We start from the raw sequence: 14,235 nt of genomic DNA on the forward strand, positions 1-14,235 counted from the left end.
TAGTCGAAGCCCGGCGTGGAGGAGGACGAGGAGGCGGCGGCGTGGAGGCCTACGACATTTGTTACGGCACTGGAATCTTTTTTTTTGAAAGTTGGTAATCTCATTACTTGTCTGACCATTACATGAATGTCACTAGGAACAGAATTGGTGATTAGTTCTTCACCTTCAACGCACTCAGAACCCAAGGCGGCCAAGGCATGGGCAGCCCTATTACCAACTCTACTCAGGAAATTACATTTGAATTCAAAAAAATTCACACGCACTAAGAACTTGAGCTTCTCCAGAATAATGCCTTCAGCCATCGCATCAAAATCATCCAAATTCATTGCTTGTTCTATCATCAATGCATCGGTCTCCAAGAGAAGTCGACCAATTCCCAGGTTCAGCGCTGCTTGAACTCCTTGCATGCAGGCAATCAGCTCTGCTTGAAAAGCACTCAGCACGTGATTCAGCCTTCCCCTCCCCGTGAGGACTACATCTCCCTCATGGTCTCTGATGGTAAATCCCCAACCCCCTGTGTTTTCATCAGCTCAGAATGAAGCATCACAATTCAGCTTTAGAACACCTTCAGGAGGTCTGCACCACTTAACGTTAGCCTGAGATCTCTGAACATTGGGTGCCCCTTGGTTCAGGAGCAGCTCATGGCAATATGATTTAATACCACGTGCTAATTCAGAACCACTTCTGCCCCTCCCTTCTTGTCTGATGGCATTTCTATTTGTCCAGAGAAACCACAAAGTGATTACTGCTTGCGTTCTGATCGGCTCCTTCTCTTCTAGTATGGTGGCCACTGAATCGCGTGCAGATACTTGGGCAGCGAGGTTCTGACGGAGCCCTTCCATGGACAGCAGCTCCCAGACTTGCTTGGCCGCTTTGCACTTGAAAAATAAATGACCTCCATCCTCACCCATCCGTCCACAGACCGGGAAACTAATATCTAACTTCATGCCTTGTCTAGCCAGGTTACATCGTAATGGGTGGCTATTGTGAGCAAACCTCCAGAGAAAGTGTTTAATCTTGTTTGGACACTGAAGCTTCCAAAGTTTGTTCCAACAAGCATCAGTGTTCTGACCACTCCCACCCTGGCTTGCGCCAACACTGCGCCGCCTGAGAGTATCATCCCGACAGACCCTATATGCACTTTTGACACTGAACTTCCCGTGCTTATCATAGTGCCAAGCCAAAGAGTTTTCACGGCCTTCAGACACCGGCAGAGCCAGGATCAACTTGTAGTCCTCCTCCCAGAAGATGTCTCGTACCAACTCTTCATCCCATGTACCCATCACCGGATTGATCAGTTCATCTACATCTGTGATCAGGTTCATGCCTCTTGGAGTAATCGGCCTTCTGGAGTAATCTCTCGGAAGCCAGGGATCAGACCAAATCTTCAGTCCTCTTCCATCACCCACACGCCACACCATCCCTTTTTTTTCATCAACTCGACTCCCCTCAGGATGCTCCTCCAAGTATAAGACATACCCTGTTTCGGTTGGGCCTCAAGAATAGTAGAAGATCTAAAATATTTCGCCTTTAAAATTTGTGCCACAAGCGAGTCCGGATACTGCCACAATCGCCATGCCTGCTTTGCCAGCATTGCTAAGTTGAAGGTATGTATGTCCCTGAAACCCAATCCGCCTTCTGCCTTTGGTTTCATTAACACGTCTCGGTGAAGCCAATGAATTTTGTGCTTCCCTTCCTGCTGATTCCACCAATATCTACTCACCATCGCGCTCACTTGGTCGCAAAATGTTTTTGTAAGGTCAAAGCAACCCATGGCATAGGTGGGATCGCCTGCGCCACGGCCTTGATGAGAATTTCCTTCCCAGCCCAAGATAAGAATTTTTCCTTCCACCCTTGGATGCGCTTCCAAATTTTGTCCTTAATATAAGCAAAAGTCCCCGCTTTGGATTTACTAACTTGTGCTGGGAGCCCTAAATATTTCTCATTCATCGTCTCCTTTGTGATCTGCAATCTGGTGCACACCTCGCTCTTCTTCTCGGCACCTGTATTCTTACTGAACAGCACGGCTGACTTTGATTTATTAATCATCTGCCCAGAGCAGCTTTCATACAGATCCAGAATGTCCTGAAGCTGATTAGCATCCCCCTCTGTTGCTCGAATCAAGATAAGAGAATCATCGGCAAACAAAAGGTGCGAGACACTAGGTGCTTGGTGACAAACCTTCACTCCGGCCAACCTCCCCTCCTGCTCCTCCCGTTGAAGAAGAACCGAGAAGCCCTCCGAACAAAGGAGAAATAAGTATGGTGATAATGGTTCTCCTTGCCGTAAGCCCCGCTCTAGAACAAAGCTCTCGGTCAAATCCCCATTCACTTTTATTCTGTATGAAACAGTTGTCACACAACCCATGATCAGATTTATCCATTGATCCGAGAAGCCCATTCTCGCCATCATGTCCCTCAAAAAATGCCACTCCACTCTATCATAGGCCTTGCTCATGTCCAGTTTAATGGCAGCATACCCCGTCTCCCCAGCCCTTTTATTCAGCAGATAGTGCGTTAACTCATAAGCAACAAGGATGTTGTCTGAGGTTAGTCGCCCCGGTACAAAGGCACTCTGACATGGGGCAATAATATCGGGTAGCACATTTCGTAATCTGCTAGATAACACCTTTGACACAACCTTGTACACAACATTACACAAACTGATGGGGCGTAAATCAGTCACCTTCTCTGGTGTGTCAACCTTCGGGATCAAGGAAATAATTGTTTCGTTCCACCCTACCGGCATGGGTCCTCCATGAAGCACCCCCATCACTTTGTCAGTTAATTTCCGTCCAACCACATCCCAGAAATTTTTGAAGAAAATTGATGGCATTCCGTCAGGGCCAGGTGCCTTCAAGTCACCTATGGAATCCAATGCCTTCTTTATTTCCTCCTCCGAGAACTCAGCAGTGAGATGATCGTTCATGGCCTCCATGACACAAGGCTCCACAGCTTCAAGGATTTGCTGTTTCTGCGCTTCAACATGTGCATTCCCTGCAGTGAAAAGCTTCATGAAATGATTAGTTATAAAAGCTTTTTTCTCCTCTTCGTCTTCCACCCAACTCCCATCCTCCTTCTTTAATTTTCCTATTCTGTTTCTCCTTTTTCTCTCCGAACACACCTTATGAAAAAAGTTTGTGTTCCTATCTCCAAACTGCAGCCAATTTATATGGGCACGTTGTTTCCAATACGTGTCTATTTGCTCCTCCAACCGATCCACCTTGAAACTCCACACCGCCTCCCTTCCAACTGATTCATCACAAATAGGAGCCCTTCTCCACCACTCCAGCTCCCTCTTCGCTTGTTTGAGCCTCTTCTCAAGGCCCCCCAGAACATTGGAGCTCCAATCTTTCAAGCTGCACGCAACGCCTCTCAAATGTGAACTTAGATTTTCCCCTCCCTCCACTCCTGATCTCCAAGCTTCCTCCACTACTCCCCTGCAATCCTCCTCTTTCAGCCAGTTCGCCTCAAATTTAAAAGGAATTGAGCCGCTCACCCTCCTAATATTTTGCCATGTTTCCATGAGAACAATGACAGGTCGATGATCAGACCAGTAAGGATCGCCATTTCTCACCAAAAACATATGAAATTTCCCCCTCCACTCCACGTTCGCTATGGCCCGGTCAAGCCTCTCTCGCACATGTGGTTCTCCTTTTGTTTGTTTATTGCGCCAAGTAAACACATCCCCGGTGAACCCAAGGTCATCGAGTTCACAAAATTCAAGTGCCATCTTAAAACGATCAAGACAAGATTGCGCACGTGGAACACCACCCTCCTTCTCATGATGGAAGAGGATCTCATTAAAATCCCCCGCGCATAGCCAAGGAACACCTGCTACATGTTGCTGCTTCAACTCCTCCAACACCTCCCATGTCTTGTACTTATGCTCAGATCTTGCCTCACCATACACCCCAGTAAAGCGCCATCTGCTACCACCAGTCTCCAAGACCTCCATATCAATATGATTCTTCGATTTGCTATGAAGAACCACATCGATCCCTCTCCGCCAGAACACAACAATACCCCCTCCTTTTCCAACACAATCCACCACCTCCATGTTTCCCATTCCCAGCATCATCTTAAATTTCTCCAACCTCCTCTCATCGAGTTTTGTCTCGGACAAGAAGAGGATATCCGCCTCCTCGGACTTCTGGCACTTTAGAAGCCCCCGAACTGCCCGAGAATTTCCCAATCCCCGGCAGTTCCAAGACATGATCTTCATTGGTTCCCGTAGGACCGGTTCGCCGGCCCCGCTTTCTTTCCATTGCCATCCTCCAAAGCACCACTCAATTTACCAATTTTCAAGGCCCAGTTCTGATCATCAACATCCATGTCGACCTCCTCTCCTCCACGACCCCTCTTCTTCTCCACCGCCACATCCCCTCTAACCCGCCCCTCTTTGTTAGGGGACCTTGGCAAACGTTTGCAACCACGTTTCCCCTCTCCATCAGGCTTCGCCCTAGGGCTGCACACCCCCTTTTTTGTTTTCACTTTGCATAGCACTGTTCACGTCCGCCCTTTCTTCTCTGTATCCGCAGCCACCAAAGCCCCCTTCTCTCCCCCACCCTCCTGCTCCTAGAACAAAACCTTCTTCGCAAGCCCCTGCCCTGAGTTTGGGGTCACCTCCTTCATGGGACTAGTCACTTCCTCTTCTTCTGGAAGCTTCGCTCTCTTTTCTTCTAAAGAAACCTGCTCCTTCCTCCAGCTAGGTCCATCACTGCCCAGCCGACTCCCACTACTGCCACTGCCTGATCCTCCTAAACCCCGTCCCCGAGAGCTCCTCCACGGGAGTTGAGATCGCGTCTCACCACCCCTCTTCCACTGCTCATCGCCGAGCCTCTTCTTCTCCGGGATGAAACGCAACGCCTTACTGAACTGCTGCGGTGTTCCCATCTCCAGTGGGATCGTGCAGATGCGATCCGTGTGGCCAATGAGGCCACAAGTATAGCAGAAGTCCGGCAAATACTCGTACATGATTGGAATCTTACAATTACTAATTGGAGGCTTCTTTGAAGCCTCCACGTGAAGCCACCTAGGATCCTAGGTGGACACTCTAAAAAAATAGAGAAGTTCTAGAAATTTCCACAAAAAATAAAAACATCCGGCCATCTATCTAACTAGTATAATCATAATAGTCATTGGATCTGTTATCTTTTTTTAATAAATTGCCCACCTCTACCATTATAAAAACAGACTAAAAGTAACCCCTAAACATGTATCCAAATTACCCACATCTTCCATTATTAAAGAAAATATTAAAGCATATCAATATAAAATTCTAAATTAATATTTCTATCATTATTGTATTATTATGTATATAAAAATACTACCCTTGATAAGTGTCACTGTGTATTCATGTACGATGAAAGATATAAGAACACTAATTTATAAATAAATAGTTTAATTAAATATATATATATCAAACACACATGGAGATGTGGTGTAAAATGAAATTTATTGCAACTATATTATGATAAATATATATTTTATAGTATGTGTTAGAATATCCAATAAATGGGAGTGCGTGAGATAGATAATTATAGTTATTAGTTGTATGATTTATTTTTAAAATAATTCTAATTAATTCGTGCGGAAGCATGGGTTGATAGACTAGTGACAGTAATTAGCGGATATTGAAGAAAGTTCCACTGGAAGGTGGTAGTAGGGACGAGCTCTGGAAGGTGCCCGAGTTAGTGTGGAAGGTTACATCAGTTCCTATCATTTGTTAACATCCAGTCAGACGATCTCGGGTATTTTCGAGACAGATGCTTAGCACCTATCTTTTATTTTTTAAAAAGCACCTATGTTCAGCACCTGATGCTTCGATGAACCTCTTCAACCTTCAGCCGCAAAAGTAGTGGCAGATCCAGAAATTTTAGGGAGCCTGAGCAGACAAAAGCACAAACTTATCATCCATTAACCGAAACAACTTAACAATCTGGACAGTTTTGGAACTAAACTACCATTGACTCGAAACACGAGTGTGCATATATTAAGATGGATATATCACCTAAATTGTCTCATTATGGACTTAGTATGACAGTAAAATTAACTATACCTTATTAAGCATGAGGAAAACTCTGAATTTTTTTAATAATATTATTTTAATAGTTAATCACAAAAATAAATGCCAAATTGAAAAAAATTACAAAAATAGGTGCCTGTCGGCCCTTGGAGAGCCGACAGGGTAGTAATCGGCTATTCGAGGGCCGACAACCTACGTGGCATGTGATGTGGCACACGCGCACCATGCGGACGCGGCTGTCGGCACCAAAAGGGCTTGTCGGCCTTTGGATGGCCGACAAGACCCAGTCGGCCCGACTGTGCTATCGGCCGACTGGACCCTATCCCCGCCGACAACGCGAGTGTGGATGCGGCCAGCGCCAGCATGGACCCTTTATCGGTCTTCCAAGAGCCGATTAGCGCATATCGGCCATCCAACGGTCCCTGTCGGCTCCCCAAGAGCTGACAGGCACCCATTTTTGCAATTTTCTCAATTTGACATTTATTTTTGCGATTAACTATTAAAATAATATTAATTAAAAAAATTCAAACTCTGACCCGTTTGGTTTGTTCCCTAGAATGTCTAGAAGATACACACGAAATACAATACGTGCAGGATCATCATTAGAACCATCATACTTGCTGACCATCGATGAACTAATCGGATTAACCAACCAAAGTTGGCCTCCGTCATTATATATTGAACGGAGGAAAAAGCCTCTGTAACGGTTGGTCGGTAGTAAAAAGTCATAGCAAAACCGGTAGCGACTTGTACTAGAAAACAAGTAAGTGTAAATAAAACTAGTTTATAAAACTAATTTCAGAACCTCGCTCTAGGAACCTGACGATCTAATGAGATTTTTGATCGCATAATTAAAAAATAGTTACTGTAGCATCATTGTAGTGAATCATCAATTAATTGTCGTCATTTGATTCGTGGCGAAAAGGTACTTCATCAAGACTTTGCAAATAAACTTTATTTATTACTTCATGTATATAAATTTCTTTTCCTAAAAAGTCCTATAAGGCTAGAACAGGAAACCAAACGTAACCTCTCTTCCTGTATGTGCGCTTGGGCGCTTCGAACGGGCCCCAGCGCTCAACGGGCCGTGTAGTCAAAGCGTCGTCACGCAAGAAATGTCCGCGTGTTTCCTGCCTGCACTCAGTAAAGCTGAGCACGCTGCCAAGGATTAAACAAGCCGAAGAGCCAAAGCCCGTTGGGCTTGTGCAGCACAGAGCCGGGGCCCGCACCGCCCCCCTAATCACACTGTGCTGCAGCCGAACGTTGGTCAAAGGCGGGATGCTCTCTCTCTGGACTCTGGAGCTGGAGCAGCCTCCCAGTCCTAGGGCCGCAGTGATCGCTTCCTGCTCGAATATTTCTGCCTGATTTCTCTCCAATTTAGCTGTACTCATCCATTTTTATATTTTTTTCTATCCCAACTACCTATGGAGGAGTCCTCATGTCACTCTCACCTCTCTTTTATTACTCCCACCGTACCGTGCCCTCCTTCCTCCCGTGTCTCTCTCTCACCTCCTCCCGCATAGACTCCGCCCCTCCTCATCCGGCGGCCGGCCGATCACCGCCCCTTCGCCCCACCTCATCCGACGGCCGGTCGGCATCCCCTCCTCTCCTCCCCTCCTCATCTGACAGACGCGTGCGCAGGTGGGGGAGCTGAGCTCCGGCGGCCGGCATGGCGCTCCATCCCCCTCTCTTGGCCGGCGCCGCCGCGACCTTTCTTGGGCCAGCGCCGCCCCCTCCTCCCTCGAGGGCGCCTGGATCAGGGGCGTGCCGGTGGCTCCTCCCTCCCACCGGCCCCTCCCGGCCAGATCAGGGGCGAGCTCGCAGGGCGGCGTCCATGCCGCGGCTTGCGTGCGGCGCGACGGGCGTGGGCGGACCAGCGCGGCAGACCTCCTCCCTCTTCCATCCTCTCCGGCGCGGAGGTGCGCGCAGCAGCGTTCGTGCGTGGCGAGGCGAGGCCCGGCTTTGGGGAGGCGGCCATGGCGCGGCAACATATCCGATCGACGGAATTGCAGCACGGCACCGCGCGCGACACGGCGGCGCACGCGCCCTCTTCCTCCACCTGGCGGCATCTCCATCCCTCTCCGGCGGCGCCACCCTCACTCCCTCGCGGCGGGCACCTTGTTCTCCTATAACACCCTAATTTAAATTTCATATTTAATAATAAATTTAATTGGCTTTATTTAATTTTCTAAGGTTTTATATGCTTAGTCTTGCATTTAAATTAATTTTCTTTCATAAGTAATTAAAATTTTCTAGGCTCAACATGTTTGGGCATACATGCTGGTGCATAAGTTTTATTTGGTTAAGTGCATAGGGTTTGAATTCAAATTAATTCATTTAGATTTGAGTGAGTTTGAAAAAGAAAAAAGAAATAGAAAAGGAAAAAAATAGGAAAGATGAAAAACCCCAGCCCAACCCAGCAGCCCAAACCCGTGGCCCACCTCCCCCATGCCCCGGCCCAACACCACCAGCAGACCCGCGCTCCCGCAGCCCGTTCGCCCGCGGCCCAGCTCGCCCGCTGTCTCAGGCCGCGTCCCTCGCTCGGCCTGCTTCGCTCGCTCGCCGCTCCCTTCCGCAGACCGCGTCTCGCTGCCCGCTCTGGCCCACATGTCGTCTCCGCCTCCACGCCCGCGCAATAACGGCCTTTGCGATCTCCGCCGTGACGCCAGCGCCGGGCACGCCTACCCAAGATCCCCGGGCCTCCTATAATTGGCCCCGCGATTCCCCTGCACCCGCACTTGCCACCTCCGCCGTCACCACAGAACCCTAATTGCCACCTCCGCCATAGCCGGTTCCAGAGCAGAGCTCTGTGCCGCCTTGTCCTACCGCCTCGCGCTCCCTAGCCACAGACAAACCCCGCAGTAGCTTCGCCTCGGTACCCGGAAGTTTCCCGAGGCCTTCACCCGCGACCACGGACTGTGCAACGGCCGGAATTTGCACCGGACGTCGCCGGAGGTGAGCCGGTCCGCCGCCGCAATTCCACGCCTCTGGTTCCGCTCCGTGTCTGCTGGCCCCGTGGCTCCCTCGCAGGACCTTCACGAACCGACCCTTGGAGCCTAGGGGACCACCGCAGCGACCTGCCCACGAGCTCAGCGCCGAGCGTCGCCGCCGGAGCTCGACGCCGACACCTCTGTACGCCGTCCTCGCCCAATCCAAACCCACGGTAAGAACCAGCACGAGTCCCGGTTCCTTTTGTGCTAGATCTCGTAGACCTTAGCTCACCAAAACGGCTGGAACGCTACATGCCAGCGTTCCGCCACCGCGCAGACGCAGCCCCGCCGTGGCGGGCGCGTTGCAGCACCACTTAGCCCCGTGCGAGCCTTGCGCCGGCCTGACCTTGTGCTGCGCAATCTTCCTGAGCCCTCTGCACCCACAGCTGAGCACAGGTGCAGCTAGAACCCCCTACACCGGCGACTCCCGCCGCGCAGACCCGCCCCTCGCCATGGCGAGCTCCGCGCCAGCCACTGATCCACCGTCCTTTGTGCACCGGTGTGTTCGCCATGTCCCGCTGGTCCTCCCAAACCTAAGCCCCGCTCGAATAGACCCCCGGAGCACCAAGATTGGTGAACTCCGGCAAGTTTCCACCGCGCGCCGCCGCGGGGAATGGTCTCCGGCGACCCTCGCCGCCGCCCCGCGCGCCCAACCAATCCCGAGCCGCCCGATCTGTTTAGGACGCACAGGATTAGAACGGCATACCCCTTTGATCTGAACCGCAGGATCGTGATCCAACGGATCAGATCCGCGCGTACCGGTTCGGCCTGGCCTTTTTGTTAAAGAGCCCCTGGACTTTTCGGGAATTAACGCGCGATCCACTGCTGTTCAAAAATAATTGCAGAACAGCCCAGTTTTTAACGTTTAGGCCCCTGACCTTTTTAAAAATAGGACCCGCCGTCCAGCCCCTGTCTTTTTGCACGTTAGACCCTAGATCTAACTTTTAATTACATATTAGTCCTTGGTTTTTGTGCAGAATCCACTGGAACCCTAGTTTTTCTCGCAGTTTAGTCCTTAAACCTTGTTTTAGCCCTAGATTTCGCGTTCTAGCTCCGTTTTAGGCGTTCTTTATGTCCACGCGATCGTTGTAACGCGTAGAATAGTTCTAGCCCAGTTTTGTTTGCTGTTTTTATGTATTGTTGTACCGTTTCTTAGCTTTTGTCTTTGTTTGCATGTATGTGTATGTGCTAGATTTGTTTGGCGTTGCGATCGTGAGTAGACGTTGAGCAGTCGGAGGAGTAATAGGAGCCATCCTCCGCGGGACACTTTGAGCAGCAAGAGCACTTCGAGGAAGGCAAGTATAACATGAACATCCTATCACCTTTAAATACCATTTCATACTGCGTTTTAATACTTTATGCCTATAAGGACTTTCCTAGCCACTTTATATCTTTTATATATTTCCCTTGGGTTACATTTTGGTTAGTTGTGCTAGGTGCTGCGCTATAACACACTTGGTCCTTTTTAATTAATTTAATTAATGGTATATACAACTTAATTCTGAGAGTGGACATCTGTGTTCTGTGCTTGAGTGGCTCATGTCTCATTAAAATTATTTTTTTCTAGAAACATGGTTTAGGGGGCCAGCACGGTGCTTAGTGCTTGGTTGGCTACTCTCCCTAAGGACCGGTTCATAGAGCGACAACCTGGGACAACAGCGCTACCACAAGACTGGAATGAGGCGGTCTTAGCTTACTAATTAGGTCTTTTTGATTTGGAGTAACTTACCTGCGGGGCAAGGGTGGTAAGTTTCTATGGCCCTCGTACTGAGTGGCCTCGTCTGTGCTTTGTGACTTGACGCCCACTAGACATGCTCCATCATTGCCGATCCAACTCTCGCGGTTACTCCTCGCCAACGAGATTCTTTGTAACGGTCTCGTAGTGAGTTTGCTAGTCATCTCACCTACAGAAGTGTGATGAACAATTAGCGTAGCTCACGATTTATGGGTAAAGATGTGCAACCTCTGCAGAGTGTAAAACTGGTATACTAGCCGTGCTCACGGTTATGAGCGCCCGAGATCCTCCTTTTGATTAGTGGGGTTATCTTCCTTTGATTAGGGGGGTTCCCCGGGTGGTTTGGTTTAGTTTGGTTCTCAGTAGTTCATAATTAATTTTGATTAATTTCTATGTAACTGGGTTTATGGTAATTCATCCACTTGTAGTAATTAGCTTTAATAAAATTTTGCCAAGATTAAAAGCTAATGCAGTTGAGTCAGCCAACCTTAGAGCCTCATAGTTTGTGTTATACTTGTTGAGTACAAGTTGTGTACTCACTCTTGCCTACTCTACTTTTTTCCTCTTGTTCTCTTTGGGGACACCCTACTGCTGCTGAGTTCCCGGCGACGCGGAGGAGTTCACTCAGAACCTCCAGGATTACGAGGACTTCTAGGCGGTCGTCTCCCAATCGACGTCCCTGTGGCGCCCAGTTTCAGAGAGAGTTTCGTATTTGTTCTGCGCCTCCGCATATTTGTATCAGACATTTTATCATTAATGTAATAAATAACATTTGTACTCATTTTATTATATCTTTTTACGTGATATGTGCTGTGATATACTGTTCATTCTGTTATATATACGTGTGACTTGATCCTGGCACGTATATGACTGCTCGGTTTATGTTCTTTTGTAAACCGGGTGTTACATCTCCTGTCTCCCCTGCTCCGGCCCACCTTGGTCTCGCCGGCGTCGAGCTCGGGCGGCCTTGAGGTCCTCCCTCCTCCCAGCTCCTCCCTCCCCCGACGGTAGGCCATGGCGCGGCTGCGGGGCAGCACCGCCGGCCTCGAGTTCCGTAGCACGCCCGCTGCTGCCCGACTGCCGTGCGCCGCTGCTCCACCACCTCCCTCTCCTCTCTGCTCCGGCCTCCGGCGAGGGCTCGAGCTCCAGGCGCGAGGGACCAACTGCTGCAATTGAGATGGGACCAGCAAGCATGTAGCTAGGGATGGCAATTCCACCCGCGGATGCGGGTATCCGCGGATTTTAAACCCGATGGATGCGGGTGCGGGTTTGATATTTCACCCGTGGGTGGACCCGCACCCGCACCCGCATATTGCGGGTGCGGGTGCGGATTTGAGATTCCACCCGCGGGTGGACCCGCATCCGTCCGGAAAAAAAAACCACAACCCAACCTACTTAGATAAGGTCCATCCCAACTATCCTAACTACAAAATGAACACATAACTTATGAATTTATTATTAATTTGTCCTTATTACTTTGAACTAATAGATTTGATGCTAGTTTGCTCTTATTACTTATAGAAATGTGTTATTTGACTGTTTAAATTGATGAATTTGTACATTTTTATTATATCTGTTGTTAGACCCGCGGGCACCCGAAACCCGCCCGAAATCCGCGGGTGCGGGTGCGGGTGCAAAAATGCACCCGTGGGTTTGCTCGCGGGCGGATTTTTTCCAATCCCGTGGGTTTGCCTGCGGGCGGATTTTCGCCAAACCCGCACCCGCACCCGTGGGTGCCTTCCCTACATGTAGCGCTCCTCCTCTATGTGACTAAATGTAGCATACCCCACTACGGAGCGTCAAACGGTAAAAGGCCGTGTTTTGTTCCAGCTTAAAATTTTTTTACGTTAGAATCTTACTAATTTGAAGTACTAAATGAAGTCTATTTACAAATTTTTTTGCACGGATGGGTTGTAAATCGCGAGACGAATCTAATGATGCTAATTAATTTATGATTAATTAATAATTAGTGGATGGTTACTGTAACACCACTGTTGCAATCATGGATTAAGTAGGCTCATTAGATTCGTCTCGCGATTTACAGCCTATCCATGTAAAAAAATTTATAAATAGATTTTATTTAGTATTCCACATGTGTCGAAATATTCGATATGATGTTTTTTTTTGCGTTTACAAGGTTTACCGATAAAGATCTAAACATAGCCAAAGTCTCCTCCAGCATTGGTACCGGATGTGTAGACAGCCTCACACCCCCATTTGTCCCTGATCAACCACCCATCAGTGATTTCTTGTGCCATCACCGCCAAGTTCAGCACGGGGGTTATTTTCTAATGACCATCCCGTCCTCGTGTGAATACGCGACTGCGCGCGCGTGCAGCCGGAGAGGGCAGAGCAGCGCGCATCGAGCACGAGGAATCTGAGGACGGTGACGCTGACGGGTGAGGGACACTTGCGCTTGCAGACATGCGGCTCTGGAGTAATTAGTCTTAAAAAAATTTGTCTCATAATTTACAATCAAATTGTACAAATAGTTATATTTTTTAACTATATTTAATACTCCATACATATATCGTAAGATTTAATGTAATATGTGTCAGTGAAAAATTTTAGAAATTTTTCGTGGAACTCAAGACAGCCCCTGCCGTGCCGTGCTCCTTCCCTCCTCGCTCCTCGGCTCTGCGTTCTGCAAACATTAGACAAGTGTCGGCACGCCGCCTGGTGTGTAATCTCGCCGGATTAACTGCTTTGGGCTGTCTCCTAGGTTGCGTTGGTTAATTTTTTGGTCGGCGTTTAGCGGTTTCTCCACGCTATTACACACTAAAAAAATTTTATATGCATGGTGTGCTAAATAAAGTTGATTTGCAAAATCTTTTCAGGGATGGATGTAACTTTTCACGACGAATCTAATGTCGGTAATTAATTGATAATTTGCTACAGTGATACTACAGTAAATATTCTCTAATCACGCGGTCAAAGGACTCATTAGATTTTTCGGGGTCACTAGCGCTGGGGTTTTAAAATTGATTTTGTAAATTGATTTTGTTTGACACTGTAATTAGCAGTCAAAATGTTACTATTCACTAGCACGCTGCAAAACCAAATAAGGCCAAGGAACGCTGTCCTTGTCCTTGCCCTTTTTTCCCCCTTGGATTGCACTTGTGCAGCTAGTAACAAGGAGTATGTCTTTGCTAACAAAATCGTACTATTCCAAAATGCTCTCACATCATATCTGTACTACACCTAAAATGGCAAATTTGTGGGGAGGAAATAATCAGATCAAGTTTTGAAAACGGAAGGACAGCGATTTTTTTTATCACCGTTCCCTTTGTCCAGTGATCGAAATCAATCTCGTGCTGGCACGCTACTCCTACATCGGGCACCCTCCGTTGAGCCAGCTCGAAAGGGCGGCAGCGGCTAGCAGCACGGAGCCGAGCCAATGTGCAGCCGCCCATCATTTCTCACCTTCCATGTCACACAAACCGCAAGAAAAAGAAGCAAGAATCCAAAGCACACATTCCCATC

This window comes from Panicum virgatum, chromosome 2N (genome assembly GCF_016808335.1).
Source record: "Panicum virgatum strain AP13 chromosome 2N, P.virgatum_v5, whole genome shotgun sequence".
NCBI classification, from domain to species: Eukaryota; Viridiplantae; Streptophyta; class Magnoliopsida; order Poales; family Poaceae; genus Panicum; species Panicum virgatum.